At 52.3% G+C, this 22,964-nt stretch overlaps 1 protein-coding gene and 2 long non-coding RNA genes across 20 annotated transcripts in view; 1 reads left to right on the top strand and 2 right to left on the bottom strand.

Annotated features, from left to right (window-relative positions):
- Nucleotides 1-6,192: 6,192 nt before the first annotated feature.
- On the bottom strand, nt 6,193-6,793 carry LOC142076640 (uncharacterized). The gene is made up of 2 exons (XR_012671233.1): nt 6,626-6,793; nt 6,193-6,474 (listed from the first exon to the last, which is right to left on the bottom strand). It is a non-coding gene; the product is annotated as an uncharacterized LOC142076640 (long non-coding RNA).
- Nucleotides 6,794-9,946: 3,153 nt separating this feature from the next.
- LOC142076668 (uncharacterized) lies at nt 9,947-15,352 on the bottom strand. 2 transcript variants are annotated; one of them, XR_012671256.1, is made up of 5 exons: nt 14,555-15,352; nt 14,307-14,430; nt 13,813-13,935; nt 12,585-12,672; nt 9,947-11,686 (listed from the first exon to the last, which is right to left on the bottom strand). It is a non-coding gene; the product is annotated as an uncharacterized LOC142076668 (long non-coding RNA). The 2 variants fall into 2 exon arrangements; XR_012671257.1 differs by lacking the exons at nt 13,813-13,935; nt 14,307-14,430; nt 14,555-15,352 and adding an exon at nt 12,766-13,793.
- A 126-nt stretch (nt 15,353-15,478) lies between these two features.
- Nucleotides 15,479-22,964, top strand: part of LOC142076663 (uncharacterized) — a 30,890-nt gene continuing 23,404 nt past the window's right edge. For 7 of the 17 annotated variants that reach the window (XM_075139028.1, XM_075139025.1, XM_075139027.1 and 4 more), the window contains exon 1: nt 15,479-15,575. The gene's annotated coding sequence lies outside the window, so the exon portion shown is untranslated. Of the gene's footprint in view, nt 15,576-16,723; nt 16,745-22,964 lie in introns of all 17 variants that reach the window. The other 10 variants (XM_075139039.1, XM_075139032.1, XM_075139038.1 and 7 more) reach the window with 3 other exon arrangements.

The following is a 22,964-nucleotide window of genomic DNA, read 5'->3' as shown; positions in this document are numbered from 1 at the left end:
CCCAGCATCCAGCAGCCCCAGTGCCCAGCACCACACATGCCCTTTCACAGCCCCACTAGCACCGGGGCTCCGCGCTTGCTCTGCCGTACAACCGTTCAGCGTGCCGGAGCCGAACTCCAAAACGGAGAAGCACCCCGTCGGGCTCCAACTCACAATCAGCCGAGACCGAAAGGTGTTGGCGGCTCGCACCTTCCCTTCGCAAGCCCTTCGCAGCCGGAAAAGCGAGGGGCTCTGGGCTTCCTCTACCCCGTACCTCTGACACTCGCTGGAGCCCAGTGGAATTGGATGGGACCATTCTCCTGAAGCGGGGACATCCTTCTGGCATGGGGACAGGATGGATGGGGACGTTCAGTTAGGTGAGCTGGGTTGTCCCCATAGCATGGAGAGGGGATGCATGCTGGGCACTGGCATGCTGTGTGCCGTGCATGTCCCGGTGCTGGGCGTGTCCAAGGACTGGGAGCTGGGGGTGCTGGGCACGTCGAGGTACGGTGTACTGGATGTGTGTTGCTGGGCTTGCTCAGGAGCTGGCAGTGCTCGCGACGGCCAGGTGCTCGATATTCGGATGCTGGTGCTCAGGGGTTGAGTGCTGGAGGTGGCTGGGTGTGCGGGGCACTGGGTTCCTGCGTGCTGGGCATGTCCAGGTGCTGCGGGCTGCTTGCTCGACGCCGGTACATGCCAAGCCACCAGCACCCATCTCCCCGAACTGCTCAGCAGCCAGCACTCTCAGCGCCTCGCAGAGGGCACCCCAAGCGCCCAGCATCCAGCACACGCACATGCTCAGCACACGGACATGCTCAGCACTGAGCACCCCCCGTGCCCAACACGCCGCAACCCAAGTGCCCTCACCCAGCCGTGCCCAGCATCCAGCAGCCCCAGTGCCCAGCACCACACATGCCCTCTCACAGCCCCACTAGCACCGGGGCTCCGCGCTTGCTCTGCCGTACAACCGTTCAGCGTGCCGGAGCCGAACTCCAAAACGGAGAAGCACCCCGTCGGGCTCCAACTCACAATCAGCCGAGACCGAAAGGTGTTGGCGGCTCGCACCTTCCCTTCGCAAGCCCTTCACAGCCGCACAAGGCAAGGGGCTCTGGGCTTCCTCTACCCCGTACCTCTGACACTCGCTGGAGCCCAGGGGAATTGGATGGGACCATTCTCCTGAAGCGGGGACATCCCTCTGGCATGGGGACAGGATGGATGGGGACGTTCAGTTAGGTGAGCTGGGTTGTCCCTATAGCATGGAGAGGGGATGCATGCTGGGCACTGGCATGCTGTGTGCCGTGCATGTCCCGGTGCTGGGCATGTCCAAGTACTGGGAGCTGGGGGTGCTGGGCACGTCCAGGTACGGTGTACTGGATGTGTGTTGCTGGGCTTGCTCAGGAGCTGGCAGTGCTCGCGACGGCCAGGTGCTGGACATTCGGGTGCTGGTGCTCAGGGGTTGAGTGCTGAATGCTGGAGGTGGCTGGGTGTGAGCTGGTTTCCTGGATGCTGGGCATGTCCAGGTGCTGCGGGCTGCGTGGTTGGTACCGGTACGTGCCAAAAAGCAGCATACCCAGCGCTCCGCAGAGGGCTCCCCAATCGCCCAGCATCCGGACATGCTCGCCACCCAACATGCAGCAACCCAAGTGCCCTCACCCAGCCGTGCCCAGCATCCAGCCATGACCAGCATCCAGCAGCCCCAGTGCCCAGCACCTCACATGCCCTTTCACAGCCCCACCAACACCGGGGCTCTGCGCTTGATCTACCGCACAACAAACAACCTTGCCGGAGCCCAATTCCAAAGCAGATAAGCACCCATCCGGCTCCAACACACAATTAGCCTGGAGGTAAAGATGTTGGTGGCACTCCCTGTCCCTTGGCGGCCCCTTCTGAGCCCTATCAACACCGGACCTCTGCATTTCTTCTCCCACCTAACGTCACCCTCTCCCTCAGAGTCAGCAGAGCCCAGCTCCGAAGCGGACACCCAGCAGATGGCGCTCCAACACAGGACAAAACAGGACTGGGAGCTGTTGGGGGCACTCCCCTTCCCTGGGCAGCCCCTTCACAGCCCCCCCGACACCGGGGCGCGGCGCTTGCTCTGCCGCACAACCATCCACCCTGCCGGAGCCCAACTCCAAAACAGACAAGCACCCCATCCAGCTTCCACACGGAATTAGCCAGGACTGAAGGATGTTGGTGGCCCTCACCGTCCTTTGGCAGTCAGTTCACAGGCTCAACAGCACTGGGCTTATGCGCTTGCTCGTGATCGTGGCCACTACCCTGGGTTTGGCAAGCCCCATGATTGTGAGATGCATCCATGCCCTTGTAGGGAACCTCTTGGGGTTCTTCAGTTCCACAGAGAACCCTGTTGCATGAGTTCGATGACGTTGTTCTCCTGAGGTGAGGTATCCGTCTGGCATGCAGAGAGAATGGATGCTGGGCTCGGGGGTTCTGGTCATGTATAGGTGCTGGATGCTGGGTTCTGAGCACTGGGGCTGCTTGGTGCTGGCCATGTACCTGTGCTGGGCATGTTGAGGTCCAGGGTACTGGGCTCTGGGGGTGCTGGGGGTTGCTGTACAATGGGGGTGCTGTGGGCTGGGCATTTCCCGGTGATGGGTGTGTGATGCTGCGGGTCCAGGTTGCCTGGCATGCCTGGGTGATGGGAATGTCTGGGTGCTGGGCATGTCCAGCTGCTGGGCATGTCCGGCTGCTGTGTGATGGGTGCTGGGCACTGTGCCTGCTGGGAGCTGGGCATATGTCCGGCTTCTAGGCTTCTCTGGGTGCTAGGTGTTCTGTACGTCCAGATGGTGTGTGTCTTGTGCTGGGGTTGCTGGCTGTGGGGCACAGGGAGTGCTGGGTGCTTGGCACGTCCGAGTGCTGGACATGTCCGAGTGCTGAGCGTGTTGAGGTGCTGAGCACTGGTTTGCCGGGCTCTGGGGGTGCTGGGTGCTGGGCATGTCCATGTGATGGGTGCTTGGCATGGGGTGCTGGTTGCTGTGCGCTGGGACTGCTGGCTATGTGCAGGTGCTGGGATGTCTGGCTGCTGGGCACTGGAGGTGCTGGATGCTGGGCATGTGAGGGTGCTGTGCATGTCTGGGTGCTGGCATATCCGGGTACTGGTGCTGGACGCTGGGGATGCTGGTCATGTCCGGGTGCTGGGCACTAGCGTGCTGGGTTTGCTGAGTGCTGGGCATGTGCCGGTGCTTGCTGTTGGGCACTGGGGATGGTGCGTGCTGGGCGCTCAGGGTGCTGGGTCCTGGGGCTGCTGGAGGTGGCTGGGTGTGGGTGCCCAGTTTCTGGGTGCTGGGGATGGCTGTGTGCGAGGTGCTGGAGGTGGCTGGGTTTGGGATGCTGCACGTAGCCAGGTGCTGGATGCTGGGAGTGCTGGGGACTGGGGGTACTGGGTGGTGGGCATGTCCGGGTGCGGGGAGCTGGGCTCTGCGCGTCCTGGTCCCTGGGTACAGTGGGTGCTGGACTTGTCTGGGTGCTGGGCATGTCCACGTGCTGGGCATGTGCAGGTGCTTACTGTTGGGTACTGGGGATGGTGCGTGCTGGGCGCTCGGGGTGCTGGGTCCTGAGCACTAGGGTTGCTGGTTCCTGGGGTTGCTGGAGGTGGCTGGCTGTGGGGTGCTGGGGACGTCCAGGTACTGGGTTCTGGGCATGACTGGGTGTGGGGTTCAGGGTGCTGGGTGCTGGAGGTGGCTGGGAGTGGGATGCTGCAGGTGCCCAGGTGCCGGGAGTGCCCGGGTGCTGGGTGCTGGGTACGACCCGGTGCTGGGCATGGCTGGTGTTGGACACTCACGGTGCTGCATGTTGGGGGTGCTGGGCACGTCCAGGTGCTGGGCACCGGTGATGTGTCCTCGTTTCAGCTGGGAGCGAGTTAATTTTCTTCCTAGTATCTGTTATAGTGCTGTGTTTGGGATTTAGTACGAGAACTGTGTTGATAACACAGTGATGCAACCGGCCCTGCAGTTACTCCAACCCCCTCGACAGTCACTGCGGCTGAACCAGAGAACCAACCTGTGCCGGTATCAGACGCCTCTATACAGAAGAAGAAATGCACAAGAAAATCAGCTCGTTTAGTAAGGGATGAAGATGAACCAGGGCCATCACGAGAACAGGAGGAGGAAGAGGCAGAACCCGTAAACGAGCTGGTGGCTCCGTGCATCCTTGACATAGACTACCTCAGGAGAGGGTATTTCAAGGACCCAAAAGGGTACCGGTGGGCTTTTGGTAGAGCTGCCCTGGAGACGGAGGAAATCAAACAGCTGTCCACCTTACCCGGTCTCTCAGAGGACCCTTCTGTTGTGGGGTTGCTGAAGGTTGAAGAACAGCAGGTACCAATCGCTACCACAACAGTGCACAAGTGGCAACATCGCATCAACCGAGACTCCCTGCTTCCCATCCATAAGCTGGTTCGTCCACTGCAGAGCCAAGAAATGATCAGCAAGACTCGCTCACCCTTTAACAGTCCCATATGGCCGGTGCGAAAGTCTAATGGAGAGCGGAGACTAACAGTAGACTACCGTGGCCTGTACAAAGTCACACCGCCATCGAGTGCGGCCATGCCGGACATGCTAGAACTCCAATACGAATGCAGTCAAAGGCAGCCAAGTGGTACGCCACAATTGATATCGCTAATGCATTCCTCTCAATCCCTAGGGCAGCAGAGTGCAGGCCACACTTTGCTTTCACTTGGAGGGGCATCCAGTACACCTGGAACCGACTGCCCCAGGGGTGGAAACACAGCCCTACCATTTGCCATGGACTGATCCACACCGCACTGGAACAGGGTGAGGCTCCGGAACACCTGCAATACATTGATGACATCATTGTGTGGGGCAGCACAGCAGAAGAAGTTTTTGAGAAAGGGGAGAGAATAGTCCAAATCCTTCTGAAGGCCGGCTTTGCCATGAACCAAAGTAAGGTCAAGGCACCTGCACAGGAGATCCAGTTCTTAGGAATAAAATGGCAAGATGGACGTCGTCAGATCCCAATGGATGTGATCAACAAAACAACAGCCATGTCCCCACCAACTAGCAGAAAGGAAACACAAGCCTTCTTAGGCGTTGTGGGCTTTTGGACACTGCATATTCCACATTACAGTCAGATCGTAAGCCCTCTCTATCAAGTGACCCGGAAGACGAACGATTTCAAATGGGGCCCTGAGCAACGACAAGCCTTTGAACAAGTTAAACGGGAGATAGTCCGTGCAGTAGCCCTTGGGCCAGTCCGGGCAGGACAAGATGTAAAGAATGTGCTCTACACCGCAGCCGGGGAGAATGGCCCTACCTGGAGCCTCTGGCAGAAAGCACCAGGGGACACTTGAGGTCGACCCTTAGGGTTTTGGAGTCGGGGATACAGAGGATCCGAGGCCCGCTATACTCCAACTGGGAAGGAGATATTGGCAGCATATGAAGGGGTTCGAGCTGCTTCGGAAGTGGTTGGTACCGAAGCACAGCTCCTCCTGGCACCCCGACTGCCGGTGCTGGGCTGGATGTTCAAAGGGAGGGTCCCCTCTACACATCATGCAACCTGAAGTCCCAGGTAGCAGCCCCAGACTCTTCCAAGGTAGCTAGCTAAGGAGTTTTGTACATGTTCAAGGTAGGTCCATGTATTCTACCTCCCCGTGACTGCTCCCAAGCAGCTCCCAGAGACTTTTGGCCGTCTCTGGAGACAACTGAAGTCCTGACTGTCAGCCCCAGACTCCTCCAAAGTAGCTCCCTGAGGAATTTTGTCGATGTAGGAGGCAGGTCCATAGCCGCTAGCTCCCCGGGACTCCTCCCATGCAGCTCTTTGATCATCTTCCTCCCTTGTTCAGTGGCTGTTGGAAGAGGGCTGTGATGCATGGGTGCGGGCTCTGCCCGGTGTTTCTGTCACTGGTGCAGCCAGGGCATGCTGGGGATCACGTGACTCAGGTACACACACACCCCCCACCCCCCCCAGAGGGGCAGCCACCAGCCTGAATGGCCCAAACCTCCCAGCGACCTGCAACTGTGTCACCCTGGAGGAACACTCATGACAGCTCCCTGTGACACCAAGCACCAGTGACCCTTTCTGCCTCCCCTGCGGGAGAGCGGCCTCTCGGCTGTGGTGCGATGCTCGTGCCCTGGGGCGGGAGGTTCGTGACCCAGCCCAGGCAGAGGAGTCCATCGGTCCTCGGGACACAAGGAGCTCGAGAAAGAGATGAATAAAAACACAACGGAGAAGTTGCAAAACAGTGTCGACTTCTTTAATTGTTCGCAACAGTCCTTCACCCCAACAGGGAAGAAGGCTTTTACAGACGGCCATGGCTCTGAGCTCAGCCCAACGTGGTGCTGGAAGCAGGGCCATCTGCAGGGCCTTCTTTCAGGACCTTTTCCATCCGAGGGACCTTTTGCATGGCCACTATGGAAAGGAATTTGCTTTCTGCGGCAAGAGAGGGCAACTGGGCCAATCTGGGACAGGGGCAGGGCACCCGTGGGGACAGTCACAGGCACAGGGATGGCGACAAGGCACCTGCAAGGACAGAGATTGGGGTGGGGACAGTGACGGGGACAGAACTCCTGTGGGGACAGCGATGGGGACATGGCACCTACAGGGATGACACTGGGGTGAGGGATAGGGTCAGAGATGGGGACAGGACACCTGTGGGGACAGTGGCAGTCACCTGTGTGATCTCCATGTGGTCCAACCAGTCCCTGGTCCCCAGCTGCCCGTAGCAATTCCTCCCTTGCATGTAGACTCACCCCTGGTCGTCCATCAGCCCCAGTGGTTGTACCCCACGGAGCAGGCCACGGCCCTGGGGACAGGGTGACAGCGAGGTGACATCGCTGGGGACCCCTCCCCCAGGGCGGCGGGGACCCCCCTAGGAACACCCCCCCTCACCTTGATGGGCAGCCGCAGGGGGATGAGCACGGGGCGGGCAGGGTGCCCCGAGGTTCGTGCCTGCAGGAAGATGCCCCCATCTCTGCAGGAGATCGCGGGTCTCGTGGGGGGAGTTTTTTTGGGTGAATTTAGGGGATTTGGGGAGAATATTTGATGGGAAAAAGAACAGGCTGATTCAGCCGAGCTGGGTCAGGACCATGAGCTGCCTGGTTTGTGGCTGCCAGTCACTGACGAGCAGCATCCGCTTGTCAGCCTCCTTGTGCCCCATGGCCGATGCACTTGTGACCATTGCGTGTGCTTGGCAGCTCCCGCGCGCTGCATTGGTTGGGGTGAGGCAGAGCCAGGACAAGGAGCTGCTGCCCCAGCAGCAGGACGTGCTGCCGCCGCTCCACAAGACCTTCCTGCAGACCATCACGGGGATCTTCAGCCCCTTCGGCGCCATCGCCTCTGTCTGCATCCTGCTGCCCTTGGGCGTGCGCAAGTCCACGCTGTGCTTCCCTGAGCTGCTGAGCAAGTGCTGCTCACTGGTGGAGCACTGAGACCCTGGAGAGCGCCCACAGGGCGAGGACCATCCAGACCGGCACCCACCACCCCAGCGGCATCGCTGGGACTGCCCTAAGGAAGGGGCTCAGACCCCCGACTTCTGGCACCGGGGGGCCGCCCCGATGGAGACCTCACCCTGCACCTTCTGCAAGCCAGACCCGGGAAGCTCTCGCCAGCACAGCGGGACAGCGATGCTGCTTCCTGAAGGAAAGATACGGGTTTTTTTCCCCCTTTCCATTTTTCCCCCCTTCCTGGTCTTGCGGCTGCCCAAGGTGCAGCCAGACAGGGGAAGGAGGGTCCCTGCCTGGCCTCCCTCCCTCAGCATTATTGGGGTGATTTGGGGCTATTTCGCTGTGGCAGTGAGGCAAAGCTGGGCTCTGGAGCTGAGCATGGTGGGACCCGAGGAAGGGCGTGATTGTCTTGGGGCTTTTAAGGGCTTTGCACTGAGCCCTGTCCCCGCGGGAGGGGACGCTGGTTGTGTTCAAGACAAAGGCGTTGCAGCCCTTGTTGTCCTGTGTGTCTGTCCCGGCCCCGGCCCCAGCCCCCCAGGTCTGTCTTCGTCCCAGGGGCTCAGTGCTGCTTTCTGCGTGGGGCCGTGCCCGTGAGTCCTGCAGGGACCCGTCTGTCCTGGCTCCCCTGCCAAAAGGCTCCTTCCCCTGGGCAAGGGGACAGGGGAGTCAGCCCTCCCCATTGTCTCCCCTGCTGGAAGTGACTCAGCCCTGGGGGTGGCTCGGTGCCCTTCGGGGCTCGCCGGCTCTGATTTGGGGCTCAGTGGGGCATTTGCACTTCTCGGGTTCTGTTTCTCGGTGCCCCCTGCGCTCCCTCCCCCTCCCACACAAGCACAGAGCAGTGGCTGCTTTTAATGCAAAAAAACCAAGAGCAAATGTGTCATCAAATCTCTTCTCATGTAAGACCACCCCCCCACCCCCCTGCAACTACACCACTACCCCCCTCACCACCCCCCAATCTCATCTCATGCCTGCTGTGGGTCTAATCCCACGCTCCCACCCCAGTGCTGGCTGCGAGAGCCCTGGGCTTGCTGGGTGGGTTTGCCCAGCTGCTCTTCTGCTTTTTCCCGTTCTTCTGACATGCCAGGCTGGGACATGCCAGGCTGGCGTGGTGGCAGCTCCGTCCCCGCATCCCACCACAGCTCCTGGGGCTCCATCCTGACGGTGGTGCGTTGCTCGAGGCTCAGGACTGCGATGGTGGCCTCGGGGATGCCGTAGTCGGGGGCGAGCAGCTCCGCGGGCGGCGAAAGCGAGCTGATGTTGCAGTGGGGGATGGCTCTGCTGGAGCCACCAGGGTCCCCAGACATGGAGAGGCTGCTGGGACCATCCTGGCTGACCAGGAAGCAACCCAGAAGCATCTCCTTGGGCAGTGCAATGTCACCTGCCGGGTCCCCAGCGGCTTGGATGTGGGGGGCAGCACAGGGGCTGAGGAGGACATCGCTGCCCAGGGGGATGTTGCTGCGGGGATGGCCGCGTCCGAGAGTCTGAGCTGTGCAAACTGCCTCCCCACGTGCTGGTAGCTGGGGAAGCACAGCGGCAGCACCAGGGGGGCTGGGGCCACCGCTCTCCCCTGACGGGTGTGGGGTGCAAGGTGTTGCCGTTGGCCCTGAGGGGTCCCGGGGGCTGCCCAGGCCAGGGGTGTCCCGCAGCCCCTGTGGCCCCACAGGGCAGCACCTGGCAGAGGAGCAGCGCCGTGGCCGGGTGTGGCAATGGCTGGTGGAGGCGGGTTGGTGCTCGTCCACTGGATGTGGAAGACTCGGGGGTCAAAGAAGCAGCTGCATGGAGCCATCTGCAGACCTGCATGGCTGAGGGGGAGCTGTGCCGGGCCGGGGTAACCCTCCAGGGGCACCCGCCGAGCCAGCCCCGATCATCGACGTCCCCCAGCTCTGTGCCTGGCACGTGGGGAGCTTGTGGCCGGGGCACTCCCCGTGGGCTGAGCTGCTGTGTCAGTGGGACAGGGTTGCAGATCAGGGAGGAGACTCGCTTATAGCAGGTGAAATGGGAGACATGGCCATATCTGCTGGGGATGCCATAACTGCTGGGGGTGCCTGGGGTGCCATCCGCGCCGCGGGCGCCCAGGCTGCCGGGAAGGGCTGCTCCTGCCCAGGCAGCGGCACAGGTTGGCTGAGCCAGAGAGAGACACAGGAGTAATGGTCAGTGCTCACCTCCGCTCCTTCCCCCAAGAGCGTCCCTGGGCTGCAGGGGTCAGGGTCGGTCCCTACCTTGGGGGTAGAAGGTTTTGGGACGGACAAAAGGCTGAAGCACCTGGGGCGCCTAGGGGGGCCTGGGGGCTGCACAGTGAGAGCCGCAGGGCTGGCAGCGCCATGGTCCGTTCTGTCTGTTGGCTGCTAAGGACTCTCTGGGGTTGCCGGCTCTGGCCTTCTGTCTGGGGGTCTCCCAGGAGGGAATGCGGGGGCTCCCCGTGTTCCGTCCCGCCCCCAACAGCCTCCCCAGCTCCTCATGCGGAAGGGAAAGCGTTAACCAAAGAGCAACAGTCAGTGGCCCAATGCCCAACGTGAAACCAGCAAGGAGCGGTGTCCCTCAAGCGTCCATACTGGGACCGATACGGTTTAATATCGATGGCATGGATAGTGGGAGTCGAGTGCACTCTCAGCAAGGTTGCAGGTGACACCAAGCTGAGTGGTGCAGTCGATACGCTCGAGGGAAGGGATGCCATCCAGAGGGACCTGATTGTTTTCTCCAAAACAGAGGCATTTCACATCGCAGAGAGGGGAAAAAACACATAGGAGCAACAAAAACCCCATTTGTTTTTGTAAGAACGATCCAAAATGGAGCAGCCGGTACAGAGCATAGCAAACCTTTCAGGAGGAGAAGTTTCAGGGCGAGTTTTCTGCTCACAAAGCCCCTGGGAAGAAACAGCCTCTGAAGACCCTTTATCCCCTCCTCTGTTCGTACTCAGAGGAATGTCCAGGTTCTGCAGCAGCTGAACCCACTGCTTTGGGGAACACCAGAAACACCCATGACTTTCTCAAACTCTTCATTCCCCATCTGAGAGCCAAGGGATAGGATTTCCTAAAGGTTCTTCCACAGGCACAGCCCTGAAAAATCCCCACTGCTTCTCTACTAGTGCACAAAGAGATTAGGAAAAGTTTCATTTTCAAGTGTACGTAGACCATTTCTGAAATCAGACAAGTAATTTCTAATGAGGAGAAGCCCTTTGCCTTGCATCTGGCAACTGACAGGAGGTGGACCGAGCATCAGATGCCAGAAACGAACGCAGGAACGTCCCACCTTCTTGCCGAGTCACCTCCTGTCTTTTTGGAAGCCGTTAGCTGACACGTGAAGAGCAAGAAGTTGCACGTCAAGTGAAAGACTACTAAAAAAAGCTGTGAAAGAGTAACTTGTTCAGTTCAGAAAGAAAATTGGGCAATGCCGTGTACAAACCACCACCCCACGCACAGGGAAAGCTCGACAAGTCAGATGTGGTACCCAATAACCCCCAAAAATGGCTCTTCACATCAGTTTTCTCTATGTTCAGGTTAGTTCTTTTAGTCAGACACAGAAAGCGAAGTCATTTCTTCTTCTTTTGCTGAAGTAGACTTTTAAGTAGATATTGCTAAAGAATGCAAAAACAACCAAAAAGTTAAATCTGAGGTACTTTCAACCTCAGAAGATGTGTATCACTGAAGCGTTTCTCATATTAGATTCTCTTCTCAACTCTAAGGAGTCCCCATTTTCTCTGCTCCCAAGGTAAACTCCAAAGCTATTTATGGGTTTTCAGAAAAAGGAACATGTAGTTCAGTGCTCAGAGCTATGGAGAAGAGAGAATATTTACAAAACACTATAAAGACAAATAAACTAGAGAGCAACCATTAAAGGAAAAACCTGGGAGCAGAATGAGAAACACAGGTCAAACTGTCCCAAGCACTTAGGCCTCCATCAAGGACCACAAGCCCTGAGGCTGATGATGGCTGTTGGATGAGTTTCCCTCCCCCAGAGGGAAACACCTCTCAGCACACTGTGCTCAGACCAAGGAAGGAAAAGGCAATACAGCCCTACATCTAAAGGCACGCCATTCCCTTCAAAGGTAATTTTTCATTTCTTTAGGTCAACTGCCTGGCCAGTTACAACACCTGCTTATAGGGACTCCATCCACCCTCACCCACGAAAAGCTGTGACGTGCTGAGAAAGTGTGGAGAGTCAGGTGGACTTGGATGCACGCACTGCTACCACAGGTCTAGTTTGTTAACCTGTTTATATTTACCTGTCGCTTTGAAGCTGCCCAAGGGTCAGCATGCCCTTGCTACTGGAGGTTCTTGCTCTGTGTAGGCCTAAGGAAGACACTTCTGGTGATACACTATTTTGAACGGCTAAAACACAGCAGAACACACTGTTTATGACCTGCTGAGAATCGTCCCCCAGGCATATCAGGAACAAAGGCAAAGCTTGAATATTCAAGATGCATTTGAGTTACATTACCGTTAAACATTCACCACTACCAGCCATTTCTCTAAACTGAAGGCTGACAGCAGCGTACAAGGACAGTCTTTTCTGGACACTTCACTCCTGGGTAGAAATCCTAGAGACTTTCTTTAAAGACAGAAATCCAAAGAGCTACCACAAGCTTTTTAAATTAAGCACAGCAAATAAAAAGCAAACAAACAAACAAAAAACAACAGGTAAATCCCTGAGCCACTAATGAGGAACAAAAGGTCTCCCATTAAGTCCGCTACCCCTCACAAAATGGACAAGTGGCTTAACGAGATTCCTGCAAAGAAACTGCGGGTGGAAGATAACCCTGATAACTGCAGCACAAGCGACCAACATGGAAACGGCAGTGCTGACCCTTCTCCTGCTCCTCCTACGAGCTCTTCACCAGTTACGTGAAGAGGCAAAACCAAGGATGACTGAACAGATCTGAGAAGAAGCTGGCCCCCCAAAATTCAAAATGATCAAGAAGTCTATTTGAAATACAGATTCGCACCAACCTCACCCTAAGCACACGTCCTGCCTTGAGGTAGGAGCTAAGGACAGTATGAATTCACCACCACGAGCAGACATGCAAACCCGAAGCAGCCAGAACATGCAGACAAACCTCTACCATTTTTTCAGCCATGTTTCAAGTCACGCCATACTCAACTCAGGACTTCACAAAATGCCACTAAACTTAATGACAGCAGCCTCTTTGCAGGTTGCTTACTCAAAAGCAGAAACCAAAAAGCCACGTACCCTAGGCAAAACCCTTGTCCTTCCGTGCGGTTGGTGTCTTCCCATGACTCTTCCTCAAGGCAGGGGAAATGACTGTGTCTTTGAAAGTCTACACAAACGAAGAAGTACGCTTAGCCTTCCGACAGGGCCCGTTAGTCATCTGGCAGTCGTTCTCCATCGACCGCAAATAATCCACACCTACCTAAAACAGTCCAACATCCATTGGAAATGAGTTGGACGGCAACAGAAGCGACAGCAGCCGACCCGGACAGCCATATTAGACCAGAAATGATGGTTACAAGACAGAAAATGCAAAACAAGTCACCAGAACAGCAAAAAAACAACTAGAAGACACATCATGCACAAACCAGAGTCCCCAGTCCGAACCCTAAAAAGAAAACAAGCTAAAATAGGACCTCCAAAAAACATCCAGAACACACGTGAAGGCATAAAAACCCCAAACAACTCAGGGAAGCCAGGACCAAAAAGCCCAGATACTGTCCATAACATTAACCCTAGCCCACTTACACTCTGGCATCCTGTTACCCTACCACCCCATAACCCTAGCACACTGTAAGCCTAGAACCCCATAACCCTGGCACCCAATAACTCTAGCTCTCCCTAAGTGCAGACAGGGGACATGATAACCCTAGAAAACTGTTACCCTGGCACTGCATAACCCTAGAACCCCATAGCCCTAGCATCCTGTAACCCTAGCACCCCATGACCCTAGGACATTGTAGCCTTAAGGTATCAAAACATTGAACACAAACTCCCTGGAGATCTCCGCCAGAGCCTTCAGGTGGCCCCAGATCTCAGACATCACAACTTTGAAGTGGGACAGAGCCACCAGGACATCACCAGCATCCACCTTCACATCATCCGTCATGCCCTGAAAAAGTGCCTGGGTTAAACACTCTCAGGGAGAAAGGCTGAGGCACTCGGGGACTTTGAACCAGCCGGCAATGACCACGGGGCTTCAGCTCATCATTTCTCTGTCAGAGCCACCAGGCAGATGACCCCGTCCACCCTGAGACACCCTTCGGGGCAGCTACGCCCAGAGCCGGGTGGCTGGATACGGCCTTTGCTGTATGGGGAGGTGCTTCCAGGAGCAGGATCTCTCACGGGGGCACTGGGAAATCCTCCTCAGGCCTGGATGCCTGAGAAACATCTTTGTGCTGCTCCATATCTCACCAAAACCAGGGGCGGAGGAAGGCTGCTTTGCTGGTCTCCAAGAGAAACAGCTCACCTGGGCTGCTCTGAGGCTACCGGGCGCCTTTGCTGTCAGGCGGGTCTTGGTGCCGCTCTGCCAACGGCTGTCACCTCCCCACAGGATGCTCTCCGGCACACGGTAGGTATCTTCTCAGTCACCCTGGGGACAAAGATTGGAAGGGAGGGATTGGGTTTGCTTTGCCCCCGTTCCCAGGGTGCCACAACAGAGACCTGCCACCCCCAAATCACGTGGACACCACGTACGAGCTGCAGACGTGGGTCAGGACGGCTGTGGAGCGCAGGCAAGACGTTCTGCTGTGCCCCAGCTGCTGGCAGAAAGCAGAGCTGAAGACAACGGGGGGAAGCCCAGGGCAGCTGGCAGCCGGCGGCGGGGTCTGGCCGGGTGCAGCACCCGCAGAAACGCCCGGATCCTTGAGCCTCAGCCCCGGGGCTGCAGCACGGGGCTGGCACTGGCTGGGGCTTCGCTGGGAAAAACCAGGCGGGGGTGACCCCGACACCCCGCACGCGTACCTGGCCCCAGGATCTGATCGCCTGTCCCTCTGCCCATCGCCACCACGGGATCCAGAAAGCAGCGCCGCCGGCCCTGGCGTGGTCCTGAGCCATCTCTCGATGGACGAGTCTTTAACCAGCAGGCCTAAAGTGAGGAAAAATTGCCCAGAATTAAGCTGTGCTCAAGTTTTTGCTGGCAGCACGTTTTCTGAGCTGCCTGGTGGTGCCGCTCCTGGGGACGGCTCCAGAAACAGGGGGGCTGCCTGTACCTGCAGGCAGGCGGTGGAGTGTGCGCCGCGGCAGTGAGCGGTGGTTTGTGCGGCTGTTGAATGGGGTCGGGCTTCAAACGTGCCCAGTCTGGTATGCCTCGTTCCTGTTGCCTTGCAGGTCGTATTAAGAGCTTAAATAGTATTGTTTTAAAAAAGCAAAACCAACCAACAAACAAGAAAACAGCTGGGCGATTCCACCCGCACCCCCCCGACGGGTTTTTCTTTGCCCTGGCCCTGGCCCCCCTGCAAGGCGATGTTCATCACCAATATTAGGGTGCAGGATTGGGCCCAAGGCAGGGCTTTTGCCGGCAGCACGTATTTTGAGGCTCCCGCTAATGCAGTTCCTGGGCCGTGCTCAGGAAATGGGAGCAATTGCCCAGAACTGGTATTTTTGGTCTTTCTCTGTCCCTCTCGGTCAGGCTCTGGGTCCCCATTTTTTAACTGCTCCCTTTGCACCCGGTAGCCCTTTGCTCTTTTCTTCTTCCTCTTTCTCACTCTGTCTGGCTCCTTGTCCCTATTTTTTCTAAATTCCTCCCTGTCTGCCCCGGCCCTTTCTGCTCCTCCTACGCCTCCACCCTGGAGGCCATCGCTCTTCTCTCCTTCTCTGTCGCCTCTCTCTGTCCCTCTGTCCGTCTCCCGTGCCTCTCCGGCCACGCCACCGCCCTGCCCCATCCCCCCCCGCCGCTCTGCCCCTCTCCCCTCCTCCTCCCGGCTCCACCGGGGCTCCGGACCGGGGGCGGGGCAGCCCCGGGGAGGCGGCCATGGGGCCGGGGGGGGCGGGGCCGGGCTGGGGCCGGTGTCCCCGCAGGGCCAGAGAGCGGGAAGGGGCGCCCCGTGGCATGCTGGGAGAGGGTGTGCACCAGGGCATGCTGGGAGCTGTAGTCCTGGGGCGCGGGGCTGCCCGGCGGCCATGTTGGTTCCCGGGGCATGCTGGGAGCGGTCAGTTCCCCACACTGAGCTTCGCGGCGGCCATGTTGGTCTCGGGAGGCGCAGCCTCTGCTCCAGCTGCGGCTCGGCTGAGGTGAGGGCTGGGGCCGCCCGGGGGTGGTGGGGAAGCGCTCCAAACGGCCCGGTGTGATGGGGTCCCGGTCCGCTGGAGCCGGGCCGGCCGGGGCAGCCCCGGGAGTGACCCGAGAGCTGGGGAGGGGAGGGAGACGGAGACAGACCCCCCCGGGCACAGGCACCGGGCAGCCCGACTCCCAGAGCCCCCCTGAGCCACCCCAGCATTTTTCGTTACTGCAGTAATAGGAGTAGTGTGTTTTTCTGTTAACTCTCCCGGGGCTTTCACTCCAGCTGCCCTGTTCGGGGACTGGGAATATTCAGCTGCCTTGGAAAATTGCCAGCCTGATTATTATTGCTCAGGCCTTGTTTCCCTCGCTCGAAAACACTTCATCTTTAAATGCGTCCTTGCATCGGCAAGATCCAGGCAGTTGGGATTGTTTCCTGCAGGGAGCAGCCTGATGAATCCAGGCTGCTGCCGTTCCGAGGCAGAGCTGAACGCTTCTCCCCGCCACCGGTGCTCGGCCAGTGGTTTGGCAGGTCCAGTCAGCCCGAGCGGGAGCTTGCTGTCCTTGCTCTGCCGCTGCTTTGGCAGCCGCCGGAGGGTGGGAGGGGACAAATGTTCTGGCTTCCCAGCTGGAGTCTGGCGAGTTCGCGGGGTGAGGGGTAACGTGTAATGCGAACCCGGTTTTTTGTGTGGTATTTTCTGGGGATTTTTTTTTATGTTAGATCTCTGGGATTCCTGTGACCTTTAATAGCCACTTGGTGGGATTTAAGCATAGCTTTGAAGTTAAGCACGTGGTAACTGCTACCCTGCGGTGTAGCTGGAATCCCCTTGCGAGCTCCTGTTCCCCCCACACTGGAGAAAGCAAATCTTTTTTTATTTGGTGATGAAAGCAACTCAGGGAGTTGCACTGAAGTGCAGCACCTTTTTTAACCTCAGATCTAAAGTCACACCGGTCCTACCGCATAACGCATGCTTCCCCAAGCTTTCACAAAACGGAAGGGATACATCAAACCGACCCCACAAACATATCCTGTGCTTTTTTTATCTGACCTGGAACATGGGGACATGACCCTGCTGGGCCATCTCTGCCGCTCTGCGTGGGAACCAAGGTGGTGTCTTTACATTCCAGGATAAGGACTTAGCTTTTTTTTTTTTTTTTTAAGTGACTTTAGAGACGTCCTTATGTTGTCCGAAAAGCGGGTTCGTGCCCGGCGTGCAAGTAACCAATTCCACACGCTCAGGAGAGATATTGTTGTATTCAGGCCTGGGTGCTCGGTGGACTTGCCACAAATCAAGCACACCTGGTCTAGTCACCTTTCTGTTTATATCCATGCTTCTCATACATATTTTAAATTTCCTTGTTACATATTCATTACATTTCCGAGAACTAATTATAATATTACATCATCTTAAACACATGCGGACTAAAACCTTTAGGGTCTTCTTGGGGGTCTCGGGTGGTCTCTGGTGGTCGGTAGGGTAGTGAACTCTTCATGAACTTATTTCCTCTTTACCTTATAGGGTCGCAATTTGTCCCTGAGCCATGCTTGGACCACGTCTGTTTATAGTTTCCATAGCTAAAATTAATTATCACTACTTCTAAAACACACACCTGTTAGTTACCTAACTTCTAAGCAACAAGTCTTCATTGTTTAAAATTACAGAAGCGAGCAATATAGAATCCACAACAAACTAAACTATCTATCACCATAGTGTTCTTAAATTAAAACATATACATCTTGATCTCCTCCAATCAAACACCCACTCAGTAGCTTCATCATTCTGGTTTCTTATTAACTGGTCTTTTAACCCAGTTCTGGGTGAGGGCTATACACAGGATGATAACACTTTGAAGATTAATGTTGATTAAGATTAACATTAACAATTCCCCCCTTTGAGACTTATGATGTTAAGCATCATGAGTCTCACAATACTTATTTTCTACAAAAAGATACAAATTGAATCATACAACATATAATCATAACTAAAATAACGATCAGTACCACAAACAAAAATAATTGTTTAAGCCAATTTAAATTTGGAAGCCACGAGAACAACCAAGAAAAATCTAAATCCTTCCCGTTCTTTAAACCCATATGCCAAATCTTTTATTTGTTGGATTTTCTTCTCTACTAACTGTAAATTATCACTCAAATTAAAACAACACATTCCTTTAAATTCTTCACAACCATGATTGTGTCTTAAAAGTAAATAGTCAATTGCAGCCCTGTTTTCAAGTGTGGCTTCTCTTATTTGTGTCATTTCCATACCAATAGTCGAAAGTGCTTGGGAGGTATAATTTATACCTTTTCCTACCAAACAAGAACTATACATCCCTCCCACAAAATTCTCGGCTGCAATACAAAAGGAAGACATGTTGGTTACTTCTCGGGCTAAAAGTTCCCAGATATTTTGATTTCTATAACAAAAATTGAGAATCAATCTGACTGATCGTTATTATTAACAACAACACATTCCACATCTTCCCTCTCTCTCTAATTTAATTCTGTTCAAAATCAAATTGTTACACTAATTTAGCAGCATCTCCAGTATCTCATTGAACACGCCGCAAAGTTAACTTCAATGGTTCCTTAAATACAGATGTCCACAGTCCAGGTGGAATTTTCTTAATCCTCGTATAATGAATCCAAGAATCTATTCCTTCCAGTTTCACAGCAGTGTTTGTTGTTAACAGCACCTGGAAAGGTCCTTTCCACTTTTCTCCAAGAGGGTCATCCTTCCACATTCGCAAATAAACTTGATCCCCTGGATTAAATGAGTGTACTGGAAATTCAAGAGGTAAAGGTGTCTTCAAAGGGACATACTTATGCAAAGAATTCAACACCTTACTCAAAGATAAAAGATATTCAGTTAATACTTTTTCTCCTGTTACATGCATTTGTTTAGATCTTCCTGTTAGATTAAGGATCATAAGGTTTACCATACAAAATTTCAAATAAACTTACTTTTTCTCTAACTCTCGGGGTCACCCTAATTCTTAACAAGGCAAATGGTAAAGCTTCAATCTATTTCCACTGAGCTTCTGGATATATTTGAGGAATTTGTTTCTTTAATATTTGGTTCTTCACATTTTTAATAACCTCTGCTACAAAATGTGGGCCTCTATCAGAGGACATTTCTAAAGGGACTCCAAACCTTGAAATTATTTCTTTCAACAAATGTTTCACAACCTCTTTTGCCTTGTTGGTTCGACACGGGAAAGCTTCCGGCCATCCAGAGAAGGTATCTACCAATATCAATAGATATCGGTATTGGTTACATCGCGGTAACTCTGAAAAATCTATTTGCCAATACTCACCGGAAGTTATGCCTCTTTTTACCTCTCCAGGAGGGGGTCGGATTTGTATTTTCGGATTGTTCCTAAGACAAATCTCACATTTATTACTCACACTTTTAGCAATCAATAACATTTTGGTTCCTATCGCATATCGTCTTACTGATTCCACCATTGCCTCTGCTCCCATATGTGTTTCAGCATGGGTTTTGACCATTAATTTCTTCATAATTTCAGGGGTTACTATACATTGTCCATGTGAAGTTATCCACCATCCTTGATCATTTTTCTTACAATGTAATAGCATAGCTAATTTATTTTCTTTCTCACTATAATTTGGGGATTCCACCTGAATTTCTTTTGATGGAATTAAAACATAAATCATAGTATTTAATGCTACACGTTTAGCAGCCTCATGTGCTTTTCGATTTCCTTGTATTACTTTTGAGTCCCCTTTTTGATGAGCTTTACAATGAATCACCGCAACTTCTTTAGGTTTCTGTACTGCTTCCAACAAATTCAAAATCTCGGTTCCATATTTTAAAGGGGTACCGCTAGCAGATAAAAGTCCTCGCTCCTTCCATATTGCTCCATGAGCATGCACAACTCCAAAAGCATATTTAGAATCTGTATAGATGTTAACTCTTTTACCTTTAGCCAAATTTAAGGCTTTTGTGAGGGCTATAATTTCTGCTTTCTGGGCGGATGTATTTGGAGGTAATGCTTTTACTTCTCGATCTTCAGTTAAAGTTACCACGGCATAACCAGCCCTCCTTTCTCCTTTTACAACAAAGCTGCTTCCATCAGTAAATAATTCTTCATCCGGAGTTTGGAGAGGGCCATCTTTCAGATCTGGCCTGCTGGCATACACCTGTTCGATAACTTGTAAACAATCATGGTTAAGATCACTCTCTTTTTCACTTGACATTAAAGAGGCAGGATTTAAAATTGTACTCACTTTCAAAATGATGTCGTCTTGTTCCACTAACAAAGCCTGATATTGTAACAAACGACTAGGGGTTAACCAATGATGTCCTTTTTGTTCCAGTACTGCAAGTACCGCATGCGGGACATGAACCGTTCTTTTCTGTCCCAATGTCAATTTTCTAGCTTCTTGAATGATGAGAACTGTTGCCGCAACTGCCCGCAAGCAGCTAGGCCATCCTGAGCTTACTTTATCTAATTGTTTGGAAAAGTAAGCCACTGGTCTTTTCCAGTCTCCCAAAAGTTGAGTCAAAACCCCCATAGCTACATGTCTCTTCTCATGAACAGATAGCTCAAAGGGTTTGGTCAGATTTGGAAGTCCTAAAGCTGGAGCTTTCATTAAAGTCTGTTTAATGTCATCAAAACTTTTTCGGCACTCTGGAGTCCATTCTAACAATTCTTCAGGGCCTTTGGTTGCCTCATACAGTGGTTTTGCCATCAAACCATAATTTGGAATCCAAAGGCGACACCATCCAGCCATTCCTAAAAATCCTCTCAAGTCTCTTTTAGATTGAGGGGGTGCCATCCTGCAAATGGCTTCTTTTCTACCATTTCCCAATCTTCGCTGTCCTTGGGAAATCTCAAACCCCAAATAAATTACAGTTTGTTTTGCAATTTGTGCTTTCTTCTCTGACACCCTATACCCGGCCATTCCCAAAAAGTTTAGGAGGCTAACAGTCTTTGCTTTGCAGATCTCAGTAGTATCTGCTCCCAATAGGATGTCATCAACATATTGAAGGAGGGTGATTTGATCTTCCTTACCGGACCACTGTTCCAGTTCCTTATTCAGAGCTGCTCCAAAGATGGTTGGGCTATTTTTAAACCCTTGTGGCAGCACGGTCCAGCAGAGCTGAGTCCTCTTCCCAGTCGACGGATCTTCCCATTCAAAGGCAAAAATCTTTTGGCTGTTTTCTTCCAGAGGTATACAAAAGAAAGCATCTTTCAAATCTATAACAGAGAAATATGCATTTGATTCATTGATAGTTGTTAACAGCGTATATGGATTAGGGACTATTGGATGAATGTCCACCACTAACTGGTTTATCGCTCTTAAATCTTGAACCAGCCTATATCCTTGGTTATGTGACTTTTTCACTGGAAGGACAGGAGTATTATAATCAGATTGACATTCTCTTAAAAGTCCGTGTTTAAGAAAAGTATTTATTATTGGTTCCAAACCTTTTCTGGCTTCTATACTAATAGGATACTGTTTCTTTCTTACCGGTCGAGCTCCTGTTTTCAATTCAACTTTTACCGGTTCCACATTTTTCGCTCTTCCTGGTTTCTCTGTTGCCCAAACAAAAGGGTAAACTGCATCTTTAATCTCTTCTGGAATTTCTTCAGATTCATCTGTGTTTGTCTGTAATAAATAAACTTGGGCTTGCCAGGCATTAGCTTCAGGAAAATGAACTTGGATTCTTCCTTTTTTAAAGTTGATTTGTGCTCCCAATTTATTCAATAAATCCCGTCCTAAGAGAGGCATGGTGCATTCCGGTATATATAAAAATTCATGCATCAGTGTTTTTCCTCCAATTTTACATTTTAAAGGTTTCAAAAAAGGCCTTATCTCCTTCTTTCCCGTGACCCCAACAATAGATACATTAAATTTACTCATTGGTCCTTTACATGTATTTATAACAGAATATTTTGCTCCAATATCTACTAAAAAATCGACTACTTCATCTCCCAGCTTTACTGGAACCAGGGGCTCAGCTGGGAAAATATCATTTTCTACCCCCGGTCCCCATCATTCAGAATCTCCTCCCATCATAAGTAAATCAGCTTCAGGTGGTATCTGCTGTGACTGAGTCACGACTGCTCCTTTGTTCTCCGGACACTCACTCTTCCAGTGTCCCTGTTTCTTGCATACAGCACATTGATTAAATCCTAATGGGGTATATTGTTTAAACATATCTCTACCTCCTCTGCCTTTTCCTCTCAAATACCCTCTACCTCTACCTCTCAAATATCTTCTGCCTCTTCCTCCAGCTGATCCTTGGGCATTTACAAAAGCAGCTGCTAAAATAGCAGCTTTTTGTTTCCTATCTTTTATTTTTTCTTTTTCCTGATTTTTCTTTTCCTCCTCTTCCCTATTGTTATACACCTTATAAGCCATTTCAATTAACTGTGATATAGTCATTCCTGTAATCCCATCCACTTTCTGCAATTTCTTTCGAATATCTGGAGCAGCTTGCCCTACAAACAAAGTAGTAAATATTGCTCTATTCTCATCACTCTCAGGATCTAAGTCTGTCCATTTCCTAGCTGCCTCACATAATCCTTCATAAAAGGTGGATGGGTCCTCTGTTTTTTCCTGAATTATTTGAGTCAATTTCGCCAAATTCTTTGGGCGGGATATTCCATTCTTTACTCCTTACAAAATTAATTGTTGATACTGTTTAATCATCAATTTACCATCATTACTATTAGGATTCCAATTTGGGTCTTGAGTTGGCATAAAATGAGCAGGACCTTCTCTTGCATTTATTCTTTCATTTTCCATATTTGCTTTTTCTAATACTACCCTCTTTTCTTCAGGAGTAAACAAATTATTCAAAAGAATTTGAATATCTTTCCAATCTGGATTATGATTTTCAATAATTGTTCGAAAGGATCTATACACCTTTTCTGGATTCTCTCTGTATGATCCTGCTAATTCTTTCCAATTCATTAAATCAGAAGTTGTAAATGGTACTTTCACAAATACTGGCTCCCCCCTTGGGCCCACTGCCTGGCGAAGGGGTGCTAACAATACAGACCCTTGCTGGGTTCTAGTCCTGCCGGCTATCGGACTAAAAGTATTGCTTCCTCTTGCTTCGGTTTCAGAAGTTTCATTTTTACTTGGTGGTACTAACATTTGTGTATCCTCCTCTTCTTCTCCTAGTTTTAAACATCATTTTCCTATGCTACATGCAGAACAACAGTGCACTTTTGGTTCCTTATTTTCCATCATCATCATCATCACATTAGAATCTAAACCTAAAAGTTTACATTTTTTTTTTTCCGAATTTCATAATCGAAAAGATTATGAAAAAAGAAAAGAAAGAAAAAAAAAAACAAAACAAAAAGAAAAAAAAAACAAATTACATAAGGTACCTCATAACATTAGTTGTAAAATAGTATTA

This window comes from Calonectris borealis, unplaced genomic scaffold (genome assembly GCF_964195595.1).
Source record: "Calonectris borealis unplaced genomic scaffold, bCalBor7.hap1.2 HAP1_SCAFFOLD_77, whole genome shotgun sequence".
NCBI classification, from domain to species: domain Eukaryota; kingdom Metazoa; phylum Chordata; class Aves; order Procellariiformes; family Procellariidae; genus Calonectris; species Calonectris borealis.
Note: the sequence above shows the minus strand (reverse complement) of the source record. Positions and strands in the feature narration are given on the sequence as shown.